Raw genomic sequence first — 18154 nt, forward strand, 5'->3', positions numbered from 1 at the left:
ACTTACATGTAGATATTTAAAAAATTAGAAATTAATATCTTGCCAAAGAGTGGACCTAGGCTTGACTCCCACTTGTGCTAACTTCTAGTTCCTATGAACAACTTCACCTTAATATTAGTAATACACAATAGGTTATATGTTTTATCTTGTACATTAAATGATTTGCAGATCTATCTCTAAATATTGTAATAAAGTCATTACTGTTCAATCAACATTTTTCTTCCTATATGTATTCATGTATCATTTACTATTCTGTGCATTGTATGATTGTTCATACACTGCTATTATTGTGATGTGATGTTGCTAATAAATCAAATTAAATTATATTAAAGTAAATCATGAGTGGATAACTTTTAAGTGTCTTGGATTTTAAAAATTCATAGCCATTCTCTATTTTGTTCTTTGCTTTGTACGTGCTTGGAAATGATATTCATAACGAGTTCTAATTTTTATCTTTAACATTTTCAATCAAATACAACGGCTAACCCAGATGAGGTCTCCACTGATTTACTCAACTTGGGCATTTTTTTCTTCTTGTGGCCCTATTCCATGCAAGGTCTCTGTCTCCATCAATCAAGATAACTCTTTGATTGAGCATTCATTTTGCAGCTCACTTTTGAAACGTTTCAAGCCGACGTAATCACATGATCTATAACCCGTTTGCATACGCTTGTATCGGTGGGGAAGCTCATGCCGTTACCACGCAGTATTATAGTGGATGTATCTAGATTGATAGTTACTACGGTCCTACCGTCATGCATTATGCATGGGTATGCATCGGAGTAACTTGATCGCTCAAACGTCCCTGCTCGCAGCGCAAAGCTAGCACCCGAGGGCGCTGTTTGATGCCAGGAAATCAAGCTCTCGGATGATCTAGCTAGCTCAGGCTGATTGCTATTCCTTGCAACATTCCCTGTTGAAGAGAAACAGTGCTGGGATCATGATTGGCAGGTTTCATACATGCTATCATTTGCATATAGAGTCAAATTATCCAGCAGATTTAATGACATTATCACATGAATTAAGATGGATGCCCTATTATTAGGGAAGTTGGGATATTACTTTTAACATGACTTGGGAACATTGCAAAAGAAACTTCCCATTAACTTAATTTCACAAATTTGTGTGAAATAAGAGAAGTTGAGATAGTAATATAAACATGGGTTGGAAATATTGCAATAAAAACTTCCTATGAATTTAATTTCACAAATTTGTGTAGGAGATTTCTGCACAGCAACTAGCTTTGATAAGTAAGCAACAGAGATAGGAATCTAAGCTAAAATTGAGAGGAAATGAATATTCTGTGTTATTGTGCACAAATTAACATAATCAAAAGTTTTAAAAAAAATGTAAAAAAACTTTTTTTTAAATACTTATTCATACATATATATATCTGTAAAACGCTTAGGCAATCATTGGATCGGTGTATTGAGCGCTATATAAAAAAACAGATTATTTTTATTATACATAACTACCAGTATGAGAAAGATTTTTTTAAAGGGAAAAATATATCTTTGATTCCTTTGGAGCCTATATTGTCTAATAATTCAAGAAATGTACATAATAATGTTGAATAACAATAACGTTCAGACTAGGCAAAAGATAATTACAATATCATATAGCTGTATGGTTCTTGTATACATATAGCTACATATACATGTATATGATGAATTCCAGTAGCCTGAATGCAGAGTAGGAAGCATTGATGAAATCAATAAAGGGACCAGAAAATCAGGGTATTGGTGACACTTGTTGTGAGGTAAAAGATCTGTTTTGCTTCACCTGTTTCTATGTAGCTGCAGGTGGATAGGGGTAGAATACTATCTGCCCGCCTAGCATTGAAGATTAAATCATCAAAGATAAAGTACACACCTGGGGATCTGTGTGATAGTATTAGAGCATGATAGAGCTTATATAGAACCAGTGGCGATGCACTTCAGAGCACCCAATAACCACTCCAGATATCACAACAAAGCTAGCTGCCACGTCCTCCTCGCGGCCGGCCGGCCCAGCTACGATCCCTTTTGCATCTAGATTCCCTGAATAAATCATCCAGATTGCCCCGGCTATTTCCGCCCGAAACATGACACCATGATCGGGCACTCTGGGCAAGAGGATGACCGTGGAAGCGAGCTGGCGCCTCAGAGATGGTGGAGAGCCCATCGGGCAGGCAGCACTAGGGAAATCCACAAGGCTCGGTCAAGCGATGAAGGGATAACCACTTAAGGACATGAATGCGTGGGGTATTAGGAGTGGGAGGATATTATCGGTATCATCAATGTTTTCTAGCTTCACCGGTTTGTAATTATAATGGGAAATGTGTAATCAGGTCATTACCGTGGGTAGATGCAGCCATACACAGATTAAGTAACTCATTAACAGTCAGGAAGCGTTCCACTAATGACTGTTTGTTAGGAGTGCACTACAAGTGTTAATGAGTACCTATTACCAGGGTAACTAAATCTGCAAATGTATAATAAAGCTTACTTGCACAAAGGAGAAGTATACACATTAATAGTTTACATTATAAGTCATAATATGGGGAGTAGAATAGACTTGGTAATGGTACTTCATCTCCTTTTCTATTTTCTATCAATCCAGCTTAAGTCGACCTGAAGAAGAAAAAGTTAGATCTCAGATTATCTTCTTCTGTCATATCCAATTTAGGACAAAAGCCAGGGTCTTTATAGCAGAGTACAGGCCAATCAGTTCTATTTTTACAAATTTCTAAAATAAAGTTTAAAAATTACAATAACAAATTAATGGTTTTATTGGCATTCATGAAGAATGTCATGAAATGTAAACCTTATCTTTTAGCAATTGTAATTTAATTTTTTTGAAAGTGGCAACATGATTCATACACTCATAAATAGGGCACGGGTTATATGGCATAACACGAAGTGCATTATAAATACAATTAACTCTGAATAAGCTGAATCTGTTGGGACTGCAAACAAATAATTATAACTTTTGAAATGTATCAAGCCGATATGATCACATGATCTCTTACCTGCTTGCCACATAGTGGCTATATGGAATTTGACTTACAACATGTAGCAAGTGTAAATAACACATGTTTTGCATAGTTTTCTTTAAGAAACATTTATTTGACGTAGGGAAAATTTGATTTGTGTGACTTTGAGTTCCGCTGAGTTAAAGGTACTATGTCCCATTTGCAGCCAACATCAAATTATGTAGAAATTTGCAGAAATTATGAATATGTCACATATGTCCTATCTGTGAAATTTAAACAATGTCCTATTATTCAAATTATGCTAGGAAACCTGTTTACTTTCTAGACTTCTCTGTCAGACACTAAATTAATAGAATGTATGCTCCATTTCATTATTTCTTTCAGAGAAGCAACATTAACATCTTGATTCATCAACTATTAAAATTCAAAGTAATCTACATGATGCAAATATGCCTAACAGCGAACCATTCAACAAAATATTCTTGAAGATTTCAACAAAGGAGTGAAAATTAATAATTGTGGCATTACAATACACCACGACAATATTCTTGAAAATTCAACGAATGAATGATCAAAAATTAATAATTTGGGGGCAATATTCTACACAATAATGCTACAGATATGGAAATGGGGTTAAGCTGAAATGATGTGGAAAGGTATCCTGATCTAGCAAGCTCTAGTTGTCCTTGTACCTAATGAGGCATGGTGGAGTTTGAATGTAATGCATCACTCTGTTCTATGGCAAGCTGAACACACTGCATGGCCATGTTCATATCTTACTCAGATCTTCATGTGCAGTAGTCAGGAAAGTGTACTTCAAATGGAAGGGCAAAAATCAACTTATGAAATTTAAAATCAATTAATAGTAATTCATTTAAAAAAAAATCTAGCTCACAAATTGAAACCTGAAGCTTTGATTTCATACTGAATATCAAAGAATATGAAGGAAATAGAGGAGACATTCTTGTTAATGCCCTATGTAGCCCCCCCCCCCCCACCCCACACACCTTTTCTCTCTCTATCTCTCTCTGTCTTCTTTTTCTTCCCCTCTTCTTGGTCTCATTGGCGAGAAAAATATATTCCCTTTTCATTTTATATGTGGTGCCAACATGATGAGTGAAACTTAGCAGTGACTTCCCATTTTTCACATTTTCCCCATTTTTTCTTTTAGCTTGTCTGTTTTCTTTCAATCGGCTTGCAGCTATGTCAACTATTTTCACAACTGAATAAATAGCGCTACAAGTAGGTTGTTTGACTTTCACTTCAAGTTCCAGATTTTATTTCTTGAAAAATAACACAAATCTGAACACCTTGTTTTTCTTAGCAACACAATGTCACTTGTACAAGATACATTTTTATTTTAAATGAATCATAATATGTTAAAATATCAAACTGGATCTTCATGCTCTAAATTTAAAGTGTCAAATCTTCTTGGAGTAATAATACAATTTTTAAAATGAGGCATTTTACAGGTTCAGAGTACTTCAAAAGTGAAGGTACATGTTGTAATGTCATATCAATTCTCTTTCTTCATAATTACAAATGGAAGCTTCAAATATGTATTCTGACTTGAGAATGGCATATCAGGGATAAATTTTGAGTATGATATCTGAGACGAACAAACATGCCTTTCATTAAAATCCTTAGGAAAGGGAAAAAAACAAAGCAAAATATTAAAAATCTATGCTGTCCCTATGCCAATTTGGACTTGTTCCTCATGCTCAATGATTTTATGCTTATAAAATTTCAAGTTTCTCTCCTCAGGATTATTGATTACAACTTAGGGGGAATTTCAGAGAAAACTGAACTCATCCATGTCCAATGATTTTACATAATTGTAGCAGTTCCATCTCAACAAGCACACAGTGACTCATTACAAAATTGAAATGTGAACGGGTCTATAACATAACACTACAATGTGAATGGGGCCAATGTAGCCACAGAGTCCAAGAATTTTGCTTCAATATTTTATGAGGTCAAGCCCACTGAGCCTAATTTTATGGTGAGCTGAGTGGACAGATAGGATGGAATTTATGTGTAGGCAAAATGTGTACACTCTAAATGAGGTTTGACATGCTTTAAATTCCCCAACCATGACATTGTGTTTATATGTACTTACTACAAACACAATAGCATAGAATTGTTACTGTTAAAGCGCATAGACATGGCAACATGTAAGCTTAATGTCATTCTTACAACATTTCTTTCTGATCAGTGGTTTATGCCGTAGTGTAATGAATACTTGTGCACCTCACTGTTATGTATAATTTTGTCGTGGAATGACGTTTGTTATTTGGAATGGAAAAAGAATATCTGTTGTAGCGACAAAACGATCAATCAATTCCATTCATCTTCTTAATTATTAATATTTGTTCATCCCCACGTGCCATCCATTCACACTGGTTTCCTGCACCATGTCTGAATGAGACTAAGCTAATTCTGTAAAGTATGGATGAAAATACTATCACAGAATAAAACATGAAAAGTGAAAATAGAAAATGAAGGATTTTTGTCAAAACTAAAAATCCACAAAATCACATGATCTTGAGATCCAACCCTCCCTCTACAAAATATGAATACAAATGAACAACAACAAAAATTAGCGATATTAATCACCTTTTTTGTATATATTCTTAAATTCTCTTCCAGACCCTATACTAGTCAAAGTCAGCCTTAGAATTAAGAAAATGAGTTCAAGTTTGAATTGTTATGATCGATCAAGATCAAGACCGGCTTGGGAAGCCATGCAAGTAATTCTCAGAAAGTTTAACCACATGCATAAATCCTCTTTTCACACACAAACAATACAACATAATGTGCTGCATTTTCACTGTAGGTGACCTTCATGATATCCTATATTCACTATATACCCGCATGTTACAAGTCAATAAACCAGAACCCTTGATGCAACATATCAAGCAAACACATACAGATTGAAACATATCAAAAAGGGGAAAATATGTGACAATGACATTTGGTTAAAAAAGTTTGAGAAAAATAAAACCAATACAAAATACAGATCTTCTGAGTTTAGAAGACCACTATGCAAATTTTAAATTCAATGACTTCATTTCAAAGCTACTTTCAATTTTCTAACTTTGTATATATTTTTTAAATTAGGAATTTTTGCTCGAACCTTAGAAATTTATCATTGAAAACATTGTAGCAAATATAGTTCCTCCTGTATAAAATGAATTACAGGGATAATTTCTAAATGTTCCGTAAAATAATACTTTAGACTTGGACACCAAGCTAACAAAAGTCTGTTGAACTTGAACCCAACGGATGAAGGATGAAGGAGGAGGGAAGGGGGGGGGGGCAGTGGAGTAGTCTCGCACAATTCTATGAAAATTCTGTCTTGTTCTTTCTTCCTGCTCTAATATTCTCTCTCTCTCTCTCTTTCTCCCTCTCTTTATCTCTCTCTCTTGCTCTCTCTCTCATTTTCTTTGTAATATTAGGTTGCACCGTGAATGAAAGTTGGCAAAATGCCAAAGCTGATTCGAGGGCATCTGTAAACTGGCAATGCGAGCAAGGAGTCATGAATCTGCTGAAGTTCTGTCATCTTAAATGTCACAGTAGGGATGTTCTGATTGGCATGACACATAATTCAGTCCAACATAAACTTGACATCGCGATCAACTAGTCTCAATGACCAGTCTAGCTGACCAGACTGTTCAGCAATGGTCACTTTGCATGTACACTAGCATTCAAACTGCATGGTTAATAATGTATCAAAAGACTTTGGATTATTTAACATGTGTACAGGACTATATCTACATGTACATGTAAATGAAATTATGAAAGAATTTTGCTATCTTTCCTAGAAGTGTACATTTATGGCTAGAAATAAAATAACAAAAAACGCTTTCCTAAAGGGCAATATATAACATTCATAATATGTTTATTTGTATGAAAGTAAAGAAATGAAATAAACATTAAAGCAAAAGTTTCAAATGAATCATAAATTTTCAAAATATGATGATGAGATCACTAAATCTATGCAAACTTCAAATTGGAGATTTGGTAAATTGATCAAATATCATTAATTTCTGATTTTCCCTAAGTGCCCTCTCCCTTGGGGCACTACTCAAAATATATTAAGGATAGCATGTTATCACAGGTCCTCTAAAAAGAAAAGACCCTCCTGAGTTGTATATACATTGAAAAATTGTGATTTAAGTCGTTTTGTATGTTGAAACAAATGGGAAAGTTTTCCGGCACTACATCACTGATTCAGCCAATTTGAAGTGCCCATAAGTAAAGTGATTACAATTTTTTTAAATTCTTAATTTGTTTTCTTTCCAACAGTCTGCTTCTCTGATTTTTCTGCATTCTTTTAGAGTAGAGTTGGATTTTCCTTGTAGTGTGGATCATTACTAATAGTCATAATTTCACTGAAAATGTATCTTTCCTTTGAAATCTCTCCACAGAGTCAAGGGAAATATGATGCAAAATTGTGCTTTTGGAAAAGGTACATAGAACCTACACACCTCATACCGATAAATCTATCAATATTCATCTCTCACATCATCGGGTCAAGCAGCTATCATCAGGCAAAGAGGTTCCTCTCCTAAATACAAAATGAGTTTGACAGTCTGGTATTTAAAGACTATCCTTTTTCAATTCTGTTTTATAACAGGGTAGTAGGAGAAGATAGTGGACATACTTTCAGACTTTAAGAAAGAAATGGACACGAAAGGAAAAGAAGAGGGGGTTTGGGGGACCCTACACGGCAAGCTACCACGCACAAGGGAAAGTTATGATTGGGGTCAAGTTTGGCTCCACATGTTCCCTAGCCAGTATGTCTTGTATGATTCCCGCAGAGAGGTCAAGGGGTCATCGTAGGAAACTCGCCGCCCGGTGGTAGGTCCATTGTGAGCATAGTATAGGAAGAGGAATGAGGGTCAAACACAGAATAGAGAGCTAATCGCCATGCATGAACACAACCAGCATGAGAGATGGATGGGAAGGGGAATTACAATTACACAGTCCAATAGGTTTTACAGTCCGATTATACAGCTTTGTTGCTAGCTTTAATCAGAAGGAAAAGATGGCGGATGAAAATTAAAATGAGTTTATATCACACTCTGAAAAGCATGAACAATCAAGCAATGTGCCTGGCAGTATTGCGGTCATGTGGGATTTGCATGATCAATGTACTTATGAGTTTGAGGGGGCTTCTATATGGACAAAGGATGCTATGATAATATATACCTTCATGTATAACAACACTTCTACCAAATGGTATCAATTTTGTGGATAGCAATAGTATTCAAGAGCATGGCATTGAATAGTTTGGCTGCATTAATTTCAAATCCTTTTGTTTGGCAGGTACTCTTACTAATTGAACTGGCATGAATGATTTAAAAGTGTTGCCACTTCACACACTTGTGTGACCTAGAAACTTACTTTTTATTACACTATGGTTTTGAAAAATTAATACCTGAACCTTATCAAGAGTCAAAATATTCATTATTGCAAATTAATCTTGTCAACATCAGACCCAAATGTGATTAGCAAATAGCAACCTTGCTAGCTGGTTCGGCCTATTTATGGCAATCTCCTGCTGATTAATTTACATCACCTCCTTTTCTCATATCTGACAATAGAATTCATGTTTATTTGTACCATTCACTTTGTGAAAATATTGGAAACTGTGAAAATATGAAATATGAAACAAACTGAGAACTGATCTGAAACCCTCATGATTGTCTTTTTCTTCTTCTCTGCCTTTCATTTGCTCTTATAAAAGTCATTTTCCCTTTTCTGCATTATTCTTAGTACAAATTGTTCATTTGTTATCTGACAGTTCAATGCAAATTAAACTAAAACAAAAGAATGCTACAAATGCTTTAAAGATGAAGTTGAGTTCTGGTCATGCGATTGCATTGTGAAAGAAACGGTGTGAAATCGACCAGAAAAGGTTGATCATCTAGCATATAAGAATTTGTGTGTATTGCAAGGTTCTGGAATCATCAAAATGATAAGAAATTTGGCCAAGTCTTAGTAAAGTTACAAACACTGTACACAGAAAGATGTATATGGGACTACACGAACACGTGGCGTAAAAAACCTACCCCCGAGTTTTACGATTTACATGACATATTTAGGATATAAAGGCATTTGAAGAGCCATGCTTTTCAGGGAACATGTCTTATCTGATGTTCTTCCACACTTGCATAATAAGAATGATAACGCTCACAAATTATTTTTTCACCTCTTCCCAGAACTCAACCTTCTCTTTAACACAGCCCAAGTTATAGCAGCAGAAGAATAAGTTAACCAGTCCATCTACCGAAGAGCAAAATATATCGCTTTTTCCCAATGCATCATGGGCTCGTTTAGATATAACCCAATAACCTTGGGGTTCTAAGATAGGTGTTATAAGATACAGAGATGGGTATTACACGTAAATGTAAAGGGTATTACACTTTATGTCATTAAAAAATGCAGCAGTTCACTGCTGCACATCTTGATCAGGCTTACCTCTCCACATTACAGCACTATCCTTCCCAAAGGTTGATAACATGATCTCAAAGATTTTCAAAAATCAAACATTTAATAGCCTAGTGCATCATCTTCAGAAATGTGTGAACATTACGATATATTGCAAAATAGGAACAGATATCTACATGCATTGCAAGAGTATTGAAAGTGCCCATGAGCATATTTCTAGAAGGTTTTGCAATCATGTTATTCCACGTTACAGAAACATTCATCAATCATCTGGAACTCTTGGACTATAAACCCTCCTCCTCATCAATATTCAAGATAGTACTCCCACAAAAATGCCATAACCATCTATTATTAAAACACATCGAGGAGGATGTTTCAATGCTGATATTGGAGGTCATCCACATCTTCATACATATTTGATTCATATATCTGTTATATCTTCATCTCTTTCTCTTTACAAAGAAGGATACTTTCAGGCATACACATTGAATCATTAATGCTTGGCCGAGTCCCCAATCCCTAACCCCCAAATCTTCCTGAATAGACAGGATATCAGGGCAGCATTATTCTTCATCTATTGAAATTATTAAAAAAAAGACCTATCTTCCCTTTATCTAGCCTCCCCCACTTAGCATAGCTCCCCCTCCCCCTCCTCGTCCCTCTCCCATAAGGTGCATCTTCATCATCTCGAGATTGCCAAATATCTCGAGATTGCCAAATAGCCCGCTATTTGGGAAATAATCCCGAAGTAATAAATCGACCAACTATCCAGCTAATTTGCTACTTCGTTCTAATGAAGACGCAATTAGCTGGATAGTTTGCGATCGGGATAGTTCAAATAGCTGGATATTTGGCAATCTCGAGATAGTGAAGACGGGCCTACAGATATGACCTCAAACCCCCATTCCCCTCTCAACCTCCAATGCATCATTAATGAGCAAGTCCTCCTCTTCAGTGAATGTGTAATTGCAGCCAATGAATAATGCACGCATCTAAACCCCAAGCCCTCGCTATCATTCACGTTTTAACCCTTCTCTCAACCTCCAACGTGACTTTTAACTCATTGCAAGAGTGAGTGACCATCAAGCTGGACTCTCGCATTTTCCAGGCCATCAAATCCATTAACCCTATTTTTTAAAACCTTTTTTTAGTCACGGCACCATTATAACGAATAAAAAGTTTCACGTCACCCCGATTCCAAATTCATCACAGAAGATTCATTTTGCATCTCTGTAAGATTCGTTTTTGCACCTCTCTGGCAACTATCCTCAAGTGCCATAAACACACGTACTGGCACATTTGTTTTCTTATTTTGCAAGCAAAATCTGACCTTTTTAGTATGGTAAAACTTTTGTTTTGTAATCAACATACTAGATAAGATGTAAAATAATGGATGCGGGCACCTGGAATATATTAGGAGTCTATTTTGAGATGGTTTAGCAGTGTGATCGAGGTATGACTCAATCAAATTTTGGAGAGGGGGGTTCAACTTTTGAGCAATATAGAGACCTTTTATTCATATCAAAACGCTAGGGTTGGTACTCATAAAGAATACTTTAAATATTGTCATCCAGGTTTAAATCTGAGTGAGGAGAAGAAATCCATTATTCATGGAGTGCCAAGTGTCGGCCTATTCATCCTCAAAATAAAAAATAAACTAGTTCCTGGTTACTTAGGTTACTTTCTGCATTGAGAAGAACCGAGTTCCTTATTTCCCTGAATATTCATCAATTTGATTTGGATGTGTCCATTTCAGTAATTACTAATGCATGTATACAGAGTGTAATTTAAAAACAAAAAAATATGATTCAGGAGTTTCAACTTCAGTATGCTAGAAGAGAAAAAGCATCGATTAATTTGTATCAATTATGAAACTGTTCTATTGTATCACTCTGACTACAATGGAAGGTGTGTGTTACTTGATGTCCGATGCTAAAATTCGGTGCTGAGCACACAAGAAAACCAAATTTCCATTCACAAATTTATGGCAAACATGGCACAGTTTCTTGTTTAGCCAGTCCCACTGATTTTAATGGAAGTTAGTTGACCACTCAGATGAACTACCGCAAACCCATTATCATCAATGCTAACACTTCTTCGCTGTAATTTGGGACTTTGTTCAATGATTTGATTAACTTCAACCCCAGATCCAATACTAATAACACACTAATGATAAATCTATAACCAAACTGCAACCCTAACCTTTCACCAATATCTATGATGAAATAAACGCCAGAGCAAATCCCACCAAAACAAGTGTTGCACTACCTTACGATCCTGTGGTTTTAAATCTTGAAGAGTGGCTGATACAAACGAACCTGGAATTTTAAATAGCCAATAATTTATACTCGCTGTTCTGACTGGATCGAGGACCAATAATGCTATCCAGGATAAAGAGAGTAATAGAGTGACAAGTACAAGTACAACAGACAAAACTCTGTGATAAAATTAAGCTTGGTGCTAATTATCCATGAGTTTCCTTTCTGAAGAAGAAAAAAAAGTGAATTATTTTATTCTTGGTACAGTAGTGTGCTTGTTTTTCAATTGAGATGTCAAGATCATTGCTTAAGTCCTTTGACAAGGCAATTCATCTTCTTTGGTCTCTCTTAACTCTTAAGCTGCCCCTTTGCAATGCACCCAGTGCCACAGTGCTAATCCCTATTGTGTCAGCCACAAATCCCTGTCTGCCAAGTTTATTTTTTAGGTGCTATATTTTAAATCTTTAGTGACAAATTTGATGATAAAATATCGTATTTTTCTCAGGAAAAACCAATGTAATGGTATACGTGAAGCACGCAAAACCGAAACAATAAACGCTCTACCAAAATACGATAAGCTTTCAAGTGTGCACGCAATGCGCATCGCAAAATAGGCATGTACAATCAGCGTGTGTACTTCTGCACGAAAGTATGTACGTGGCATGGGGCAGCAACAATGGTATGCAGCTTATCGAAACGCACTACATTCAGTAAAAATGTAGAGCATTGTGAACTGAAAATGAACTATTGACATTTCTTCTATTGTAATATAACAATGCAGACCACATTTTCACAAAAGCACTCATGAATTTTTTTTCTTCCTATCAGTGTTGCACAAACAAAACACTCCTTTTCACACTTGACAAAACCAACAAAGTCAGAACTTCCCTGGGAGCATTTTCTTTTGAGGTTTCACAAATTTTGCAATGATTGCAAGATTTCTAATGATGATATATCGCTGCCCCCCCCCCCCCAATCTACCCATGTACCACATTGAATAACAGCTCTGATCCTAAATTTCAGCGTCCTGCACAGTACTTTAACGTGGCCTTATCAAAACTCTTCTCAGTACCACATTCAATTTAACAGTAGCACTTTTGGTCTTCAAAGTCAAATTAGAGACGACAACATTAGTTACATTAATAGCATTTACAATTATTTACAGCTTTACAAATAATGCGTTAATGGGAAGTACCCTGATATTAAGTTTGTTTTAATAAACAGCAGAAAAATGAGAGAAACAAATTAGTGAACGATTGAGCAATCTCCTTTAAAAGTAGGAAAGTTATGAATTGTTGAAGTTTACATCTGTGAGATACGAATTGGCAACACTGTGACGTATCTTGCGAGCTCCTCTCCAATTTGCTATGTACAGAAAATCTAAAAAACTTTAATTCCTTAGTTATTGATGATGGAAAAGATTTATTTCATACAGGGTTTTTAAAAAACATATTTGCAATAATTATAATAAGGGTGAATGTATGATTGACAATGTAGATTTGTATTATTTTTAGGACAGGGCAAATGGGAGGGCACCTAGTAAGTAACCGGACATGATGGCTCAGTGGATAGAGCGCCCGCTTCATGAACGGGAGGTCGTGGATTCGAACCCCGGCCGAGTCATACCAAAGACTTATAACAATGGGACCTTATGCCTTCTAGCTAGGCGCTCAGCATATTAGATTGGAGAAGGGTAGTAATAACATATTATGTTATGCAGGGCCCGCTGGAAGAACAGTTTCATAACTGAAGTGGCTACCCTGGGTAAATAAAACATTATTAAATTATTATATTATAACATATTTGCCAATTTGTGTCAACTTTTACTAATCTATTTCTCTCATTTTGTGGTTTAATCAAAACCAACTGAACACTTTTTAAACTTTTTTTGTTTTTGTTTTTAAAGGAGAACACAAGTATTTACTTGGAATCTGACTAATCTAGCACATTCTGTTTACAGTAGCATGGCGTTTTGCCAATTGGGACATTCAAATTGCTGTTTATATTTGAGTTGGAATTCATCCATATTTACATGTGTCTCCTTTGCACCAGTATGATCCCATGTTTAAACAATGAACAAACAAACTCAAAAGTTTGGGATGAATTTGTGTAAGCAACCTTCATGCGTAGGTACTTTGCACCTTACAAAACAACGAACCCCCCCCCCCCCCCCTCACCCGATCACATTTAAAAAGTGAGTTATGTTCTCTGTGGCTCTTGTTTAAATTGTAATTTGAAAAAATACTAAGCTTTATACTTTGAATTTAACCAGCAGAGCTCATTTGGATAATGATAACTGTTAATAATAACAGCTTTGTTTCGTTTGTTTTCATGCTTCTCTTGTATATAACTTTTATTAAAAGGTAATGCAAAGTTTGGGGAAATTTTGAAACTGGATTGAAAGTAATTCTTTAAAAGGAATTATTTTTGATGTATGTCCACAACAAGACTACATATCTGCAGTAAATGTAAACAACACATTCTTCACACCCAAAACATGGTGTGTTTTTTGCTCTTTTTTCCATCATAATTTGTTGATGAGAATGTGCAATAATCTCTATTCTAACCAATCTAACCTCAACTTGGGGCTCCCAGGGAGAAATCCATCAGAAAATAAATATATGGACAAAATATACCTGCAGGGATACCAAATCCAGTGGATGCCTATCCACGTCATGTTTCTAATCTGTGACATTTCAGATCGTATTGCTCATGAACCTCACAGAGAATGGAGGTTACATGTAGTCAAAAATAGACTCGGCCTCTCTCTCTCTCTCCCTCTCCTGGCTTTGGACAAAGCTTAGCCCTATTTTTTTTCGTAGAATGGTCAGTGTCATGTAATGAGTCAATACATTAAAGCTGTCACATGGGTACTCTGAGGAAACCACAAGGACATAGGGAGATCAGCGGAATAATACATACACGGTACAAAGATGCAGCGAGAAGAGCAGTGTATATATGGTAGTCAGGTATATGCAGATGAGGGAAATGAGGGAGAAATGGAGAGGTGGGATGGTGGGAGAGATGGGGAAAGAGGAGAGAGAGAGAGAGAGAGAGAAGGAGAGAGAGAGAGAAAAGGGGAGGGAGAGAGGGAGAAAGAAGATTGTGAGAAAGAGAGGGAGATATACAGAGAAAATATAGAGGGGGGAAAGAAAAGGGAAAGGGGAAAGAGAGATGGAGAGGGGAAAGAGGGAAGCATAAGACATAATTATATTATGGAATAAAAAATAAATACATTGGGGTAAATTGAGACTGTAAAAAAAGGGGAACACAATTAGAATGAGAAGGAAAAAAATATGAAAGATGCAAGAAACTGAAAAGTTAAATAACAAAATTAGTGGAAATACTGCATCCATCATAAAAGATGTGGTATCATTCAAAGTTCTTTTTTAAATCCATTTTCATACCTTACTATAAAATATTCTTTATCTCATGATGAGATTTTAAAAGATGGGCATCTGACAACTATTCCTGAAAGATGAAAAAGTATTTTTTTTAAATTCAGATACATCTAGGGTTATTATGGAGATGAAAAATTCTAGCCTTCTCCATCATGATTAAAAAGTTTTTGCTTAGGCCTATTTATTACCTAGGGCAACATTGAATATCAGAATTCTTTCTGATTTTGACAACGATATAGTAGGGTAAATTTATGTAATTATAATTCAACACTAATTGGTCTATAAATCCACTTATATGGGTTTCAATTAATCCTGCAGGAATTTCTTTTCGACAAACTGTAACTGCATTCACATTGAAGCTTTTCTTTGAGAAAATAGTGTTCATAATATGAACACACATTCTCAGTGTCCACAATATGAACACACCGTCGCAGTGTCCAGTGAAATATCCAGAGAATTAAGTCGAGTGAAAGCATTTCAAAATATGGTAGGAAATAAAGGGCATACTGGGGAAAGACTTCATACAAGTTGTCACGACAAGCAAGTGCAGGAATACTCTGCTACTTTTAATTATACTGAACATGCAAAGGCAGGGATTTTCTGCTGAAGATCTTCAAGAAGAGAAATGATTATTGATGTGAACATGGCTTATATAATGCTACAAAATAATCTGTTCCATTAGTAAAATGCTCCCTCAAGTACAATCATGACCAGAGGGGTTTAACAAAAAGCCAGGACTGCTGCTTTATTTGCATAAAACTAAAGATCATGGAAAAGACTCCTTCAGTTAATCAGTATAGATTCAGATTCTCTCTGCCATTTAACATCGCAGAAATCCCCAAATTTCTAGGTTTTTTCTTCTTCTACTCCTTTTAACCGAGGATGAAATAACAGCAGCAAGCAATCAAAGATAAAACCTTGTTATAATGACCCAATAGTTTTATGACATATGCGCCGGCTACAATTGCTCTGTGTCAATGTCCTATATTAACCAAACGTTTAACTTCAACCCTGGACCGAACCATATACCTAACCCTAACATTAACCCTTGATCTAAACTCTTTTGTTCGTGTCTCCTTAGATCAGATTAATGTATCTTGATCTTCGGGGGAAGTTGCTAAACTAAAACCTAATTATAATCCTAACTTTAGCCCCATACCTTTTTTAGGGTGGAGCTTAGCAGGTCTGACAATTTTTTTTTTTAATATTCAAAAATCTATAAAATATATTTAGAGGTTTGAATAACAAAATATGAGTTGTATACAGCCCTGCACGTCAACAGGAATCAACTTATATTTGGATGTCACCCGACCTTTAACATAGACTCCTCCGCACGAGCAACAATACAGATTGTCTTTTTCCAGGAAGAATTATAAAAGAACTTGAAAGAATTTGCAATGGGAGTAGTCAATGAGCATACACATCATTACATTTAGGAACATCTTTCTCCCGCTAAATTATAACCATTACCAAAGTTGCCTTAAAATCAAAACGTCTCGGGTGATAGGAGGGGAGGGAGGACAAGAGGCTACACTCAATGTGAGAAAACATTTGGAGTTTTATATCGGCGACGACTGGTCTTTACTCTTTATAGAAAGGTGCCATGCACAGGGTTCACTTCTCAGTCAAGTAACTAGTCGATTTCAAATGAGAGCAGATTGCTGTACTCAGACGGGACCGTGACGTTCCGAAGCACGTGCAATATTTAGGGGAATCCCCTTTCAGAGAGCAATAACCTCTAGGTTAGAGGCTATGTTTAGACTGGAAGAGCAGAGCCTATAGAGGGCCAGGATTATTAGAGTAACAAAATTTATACTGGGCTCCTGTTAAAGGCACTTACGTGACACAAAGTCAAAGAGGGATTACAGAAAAATGAAAGAGAAAGTGAATGGAAGAAAGAGAGAGAGAGAGAGAGAGAGAGAGATACAGTCAGACAGATGGAGAAGGAGAGAATTACAGACAGACAAATAAACATATTTCCTCTTTCATATAAAATGTCTCAACATACTTTTAAAATTTGAATGATTCTTTGACCACAAATGTGGCCAAATAGATTTTTGGCATATTTTACTAGTTAATATTGAAGGGGAAAATCGGTCTGCAGCATGAGTTACTACCTCAAATATTTTGATACAAAATATGAAATAGACTTCTTAGAAAAATGAAAAATACATGAAAATAATACCTAGATAAGCTCATCAAATGTACAGTGCATGAACAGATTCCTTGTTATGTCCAAGTAATTCTCATACTTAAAGAGTTATTCAACCCCATCCTGTTATTCATATACACATCCTCAATAAGGTCTATTTCTGATTTGAATATCACAACTACCCTTTGGTGACATTTGGCAAGACATTTGGCAAGACAGTTGGCGAGACATTTGGAGGGTGAATAATGCTTTGAACATTCAGGTTCTTCAACCACAAGCCAAGGCTATAAAATTTCAGCTTATTTCTTTTTCCATCTTCAAAGCCATTCATAGTTTTATGTCCCAATAATGATCATACAAATAGCATGATGCTTTAGAGCAACATACCTTTACAGCATGTTGACAACACAAGGAAATAAAGAGAATGAAGACAACAATTTGTTACGTGCAAGAAATTACCTGAATTTTCTCAGTCTTCTATGATTGCTGTTCTAGATACCCGTAAATCATGTAAAACAGAGCTTGATTTCGTCTCCTGCAAAGAAAGAAAAATAAAAATAAAGAAAATTTAGATTATCTCGTCTATGCGACGGTAGGCAAACTTTGTGACAGTTACTTATATTTTTACTTCTTTATAGGATGTAGTATTTGAAGCTCATATTTTGAATATAGTATTTCAACATGGAGCCTCTAAATCCCCTGGCCCTGTCACAAAGTAGCGAATAGAGTTAACTCACGCCTACGGTACAGAATTTTTTTCTTAAACTTTGGCAAAGTCGCAAAAGGCTCATATACGCTCAAATTCTCAGCCAAAATCTGTTTCTTAACAAACTCCAGGGCGTATATGAAAACTGCCCAATGAAATGAGGAACGAATGCTGATCATATATCTAGCATCCATACTACAAATAAAT

General features: G+C 35.9%; 1 protein-coding gene across 1 annotated transcript in view; it reads right to left on the reverse strand.

The window, feature by feature from the left end:
• The window catches only part of LOC580498 (ikaros family zinc finger protein), a 52177-nt gene extending 34401 nt beyond the window's left edge, over positions 1–17776 (reverse strand). The window contains exon 1 of the mRNA XM_030985652.1: positions 17701–17776. The gene's annotated coding sequence lies outside the window, so the exon portion shown is untranslated. The remainder of the gene's footprint in view (positions 1–17700) is intronic.
• Positions 17777–18154: the final 378 nt, after the last annotated feature.

This window comes from Strongylocentrotus purpuratus, unplaced genomic scaffold (genome assembly GCF_000002235.5).
Source record: "Strongylocentrotus purpuratus isolate Spur 01 unplaced genomic scaffold, Spur_5.0 spur5_scaffold_15, whole genome shotgun sequence".
Taxonomy (NCBI): Eukaryota; Metazoa; Echinodermata; class Echinoidea; order Camarodonta; family Strongylocentrotidae; genus Strongylocentrotus; species Strongylocentrotus purpuratus.